This window comes from Cololabis saira, chromosome 4, assembly GCF_033807715.1.
Source record: "Cololabis saira isolate AMF1-May2022 chromosome 4, fColSai1.1, whole genome shotgun sequence".
Classification (NCBI taxonomy): Eukaryota; Metazoa; Chordata; class Actinopteri; order Beloniformes; family Belonidae; genus Cololabis; species Cololabis saira.
In genome coordinates, this window is record NC_084590.1 from 6,948,801 (window position 1) to 6,953,912 (window position 5,112).

Here is a 5,112-nt window from a genome sequence, read left to right on the forward strand (position 1 = left end):
GACTCACCCCATCACCGTTTCACAATGAACCGGAGCTTCTCCCGGGATCCGTTTCAGGAATGGGATGTTCTCACATGTATCTGGTTACCAGTCCTTGAAGCAGTCGCAGCGTTTTCATCTCATCTCTAATGAAAGGATGAGTCAGCAGCACGCAACTCATCCCACCACTAAGATGTTCAAGGGTCCTATCTTTAGTATAACAATCAATTCATGTCAGGCGCGTAGCCAGTAATGGGCCTGGGTGGCACTGGCCCACCCACATTACTCACTGGCCCTCCCGGCCAACTTTGATCAAAATACGTGTTTCACATAAATATATTTTTTTAAATTATATGAGAAAAGGTACAAATATAAACGTGATTTGTTGTTGACTTGTGTCCAGCCTTTATTTTTTTTCTTTTGATTAAAACGGAACTTTTGAAACAAGTTGTAGGGATCCAGCCTCGGGACATAATTGATTGCTCTGGTTCCGACAGATTGAGCTGCCTTTAGCCAGCAAGCTAGCCGGCGTTGCAGCCGACTTTATCGCCACAAGAACGGTTAAACAGGGTTCATTGATTAGTTATTTAAAAAAAAAAAAAAACTTGAAGAAGACACGCCACTGCCAGAGCCTGTGGGCTGGGTGGACTGAGTCCACCCAGCCCACTTCTTCACACTCAGCTCCAGAGGAGGTTAGCCCTGCTAGAAGATGTTAGCCCTGCCGCTAGAGGAGGTTAGCCCTGCCGCTAGAGGAGGTTAGTCCTGCCGCTAGAGGAGGTTAGCCCTGCCGCTGGCTTGCCGGCACCAGCGCTCTCTCCCGGTCAACCTGCAGTAGGCTAGCCCTTCATTTATCTGCAATTGATGAACCACCTTTAATCTGTCACCTTTAGTCTGTTTGTCATGTTTTCTGCTTAAAAGTTTTTATAAGTCCGCTTTTTCTGGGACAATATGGCCCACCCATTTTTGTCCTGGTCCACCCAAAAAAATAATTTTGCCTACGCCACTGATTCATGTCCTCAATTTACACTGCAACTGCAGGGCAGTTGTCCTTGGTAACGTTCGCCATGCACTCCAAAGAAGATCTTCACTGGTCAAGATGTTCTTGAATTTACAGCCTAGAGCCCTTTGTCCTGTGGTTTTGGACACCAGTTGTTGGAGTTCAGGGGCGTACGCCCAAATCCACACACGTTTCATTTGAATATCACAACCAACCAACCAAGCGACACAGTAAAATACATTCTTCAAGTCCGCAGAACATGTGGACTAGTTGGGCAAACTCCAAATTTCCCTCCAAGTCCCCAGCAAAGGCATAGAGCTAATCCCGTGTTCCAAGGCCAGGACAGAACCAACGTTATTCTTCCAGAATCTGAGGTCTGACTGTGGACCAGACTTCTCTAGCACCCCTGCATTGATCTTATCAGGGAGGCCAAAGAGAGTGATCTGAGAGTGAAGGTGAAAGTTAACAGGGTTAGAACCCGATTTGAACTGTTGGGGATCAAATCCAAATAGTCCTTAATCTCTCTCTTAACTTAAAATTCTCTGGTAAATTGCATTAAAAGATCTTGAGAATTATGAGAAGTCTCTGCTTGCAAGGAACCCGCCTTCATGCCAGCAATAACAAATGGATGCAACCGAGTCCTCAGGCAGCAGGGCATTACATTTCGATGCAATTCTCTGGTGGAAATCCCTGCACAGGCTCAGGAATGGTAAGTGACCCGCATTCACATAGCGCCTTTAAGCTCAGCTACAGCCTGCATAACCCTTTACAATGTGTTTCTAATTCACTCTCACTGTATTATGGGTATGTTGAAGGGGGTGGGGACTGAACCACCAGCCTGAACTGGACTGAGGGGAAAATGCAAAATTTTATCAGCATATAGTTCAAAAGATGTCATCATCTATGGTAGAAGGGTAAGTGTTGAAGGCGTGAGAAAGACGCCCCTGATGACGATCAATACGTAAAAGTTTTGGAGCGGCTTTGGTTTCCAGAGCTGCTTCAGAGCTGGACCAAAATACATCAGTGACCTCCTGACCCAGTATGAATCTTCCAGACCCCTCAGGTCATCTGGATCTGGTCTTTTATCAGTTCCCAGAGTCAGAACCAGACATGGAGAAGCTGTGTTCAGCTTCTATGCTCCACACGTCTGGACCAAACTCCCAGAATGCCTCAGATCAGCTGAAACACTCACACTGTGTATTTAAGTCCAGGTTGGAAACTCAGCTGTTCTCAGCTGAATCTGAACAAAGATCCAAACCTGAACTGGAACTTTTAAACTTGACTTTAGAAACTGGATCCTATTTTGCCACTGGTTTTTATATGATTTTGATCTATTCCTTTTTTGTTTAAATTTTAAATCATGCTTTTTATTCATGTTTTAATGTCTGTAAAGCACTTTCAATCACCTTGTTGTTGAATCGTGCTATACAAATACACTTGCCTTGCCTTGTCTTGCCTGGCCTGGCCTGGCCTGGCCTGGCCTGGCCTGGCCTGGCCTGGCCTGGCCTGGCCTTGCCTTGCCTTGCCTTGCCTTGCCTTGCCTTGCCTTGCCTTGCCTTGCCTTGCCGGATATGTAGGATGTCTGAGCAACTCAGGAGATCATCTTCTAAAGGGTTATGCTCTGGACTCTGATCGGATAAAAGATTTACTTCCATGTTTGTCCTAAAGTGGAGCGTCAATGACAAGATATACACTTTGGACTAACCCGACCCACAATGCACTGCCCAGCTGTCTCCATGTGGAGAACCAGAGTTGGGCTGAACTGGCGTCGTAGAGCTGTCACACTACGAACAGACCACTGGTGAGGTGGTCTCACTGATACAGAGACCACCTCACCCAAGCCATACCGCTGGTGTTGGTGCTCAACTGAGTTACTCTTCCCAGGGTCCCTTGGGACCAACTTCATTAGTGTTACTGTGAAAACAGTCTTAGTTAGGGTGCTTTCACACCTGTCCCCTTTGGAGCAGTTGTTCGGAAACAGGGAGCGTTTCCCCCTAAAGATCGGCAATCGCGCTCGGATGCGGGACAAAACAAGCAAGCCGAGATCTCCTAGGAGAGGTGGTCTCGGCTCGCTTCCATTCCAGACCTGGAGCGGTTCGTTTGCAGTGAGAACATAATCCACACAGCAACCGACAAACAAACTAGCCACACTCGCTTACGATGCTCCATAGTTGTTGTTTTTCCCGGGGTACGGAAGAGGAAACTCCTTCCACGTTGATTTCTGACCAATGAGTGAACAGTTGGTTCGCGCATGGCATTTGTTAACAGCTTTGAACCGCTACAGATGGTTGCATGTGAACACAAACGCCAAAAATGAAAAACAAAACAACTGTATCGATTTAGCCCCTGAATTGGAACAAAACAAACGGACCACAGATCTGAAACCCCCCTAAGTTAAACTAGTCTGTTTGTTCCCTTACTTCCTCCTCAGTGCTGTGAATGTTTAATGGGCACGCAGGGTCAGCTCATCGTGTTTGTAATTGTGTCTAAGATGAAGTTCTGGTCTGTTTGTGTTGAATCTCTCAGTTCCAAGGGGTTCACAAACTTTTGCTTCCCGACGTTTTGTAAAAGCACAGGAACAAATTATGAGAGCCTGCATCCCTCTCCTCCTGGAGAAGACCACATTTCTGCTGCTTTGGAATGAGAGCAGTCTGGGTACGATAATTTTGAACAGACCAGAACCTAAACGGTACCAACCTTGACAGGTTCTGCAGAGCCTTCAGCACTTCTCAGAAGCCGCACCAGCAACTCTGAGGCTCTTCTTGTGAGAGTACTCTCAGGTGCTGCTGCAGCTGGGCCATCATCTGGGCCACATAATCCATTTCCATCTCCAAGTCCCAACTGTTCTCTCTCTGTAGAGCCAGAACCACTTGTTCAGGGGCTCCCTTAAGCCTAAAGGGGTGTTTGTGGCTGGCGGTCCCTGAACTCATGAACAAACCGGCTCCATGAGAGCCTTTGTTCTGAGCACTGCTCCACTGGGGCGCAGCTTCCCTCCGGCCCGCTTCATGCAGCGTGGACGCATGCAGCGGGCCGGTCCAGCTCACATGGATCCCATGAGAGTCGCGCTTTGATTATTCAGCTTGGATCAGCAATTTGTTGATCACACTGGAGTGAATCCAGATGGGCATTTCTTTTTGACATGAGTGTGCGCGCGCACACATACACACAAACACGCAGTAGATTCAAACAAGGAAACCCCACATTAAAGGAAGGCCCCTGTTGTTGCCTCCAGCGTCTGTGGGTCCAAGAACAGTTCCTGGTATTGGACCCACAGACGCTGGTGCTGTAAATACCAGCGTTTAGGTGGAATTATCAAGGCGATGCGTGACTGGTTGGTCCCAACTATATATCATTTACATGTTTACTTGGTTCCAGATCAGCTCCGCAGCCTTTCAGTCAAGATGCGGTTGTACTCACAGGTTCTTTACTGGGATTTATATAATGCTATCAAACTAAACAGGAAACGGTCTGCAACCTAAGCAGACTCAAATATCGAGTTTAACAATATCTGGGTATTCCTTCAGGAAAGCAAAAGACAGGAAATAATATCCAGATGTCCAATTGGAAAACAACACACATGACTATTTATATTGTATTTATAAAGATTATATATATATATATATATATATATATATATATATATATATATATATATATATATATATATATATATATATATATATATATAATATTATTTCTAGAGGGGGCTCTTTTTGCAGATTACAGGACCTCATTAAAGTGGCGACTAAAAACGAACAGTCTAGCGGCTGGTCGTTTGTCTCGTCTAGTCCAGTCTAGTTTAGTTAAATTTAATCTAGTTTACTCTAGTCTAGTTTAATCTAGTTTAATTTAGTTTAGTCTAGTCTAGTTTAGTCTAGTTTAATTTAGTTTAGTCTAGTCTAGTCTAGTCTAGTCTAGTTTATTCTAGTTTAGTTTAATTTAGTCTAGTCTAGTCTAGTCTAGTCTAGTCTAGTTTAGTTTAGTCTAGTCTAGTTTAGTTTAGTTTAGTCTAGTCTAGTTTAGCTTGCTGTATTTGGTTTTATTGTCATTGCTTGGCTGCTGAGGATAACTTGAAAGGTGCAAATGCAGCTTTCAAAACTCGGCTGGATGTTTCATTACTTCAGTCCATCGTTATA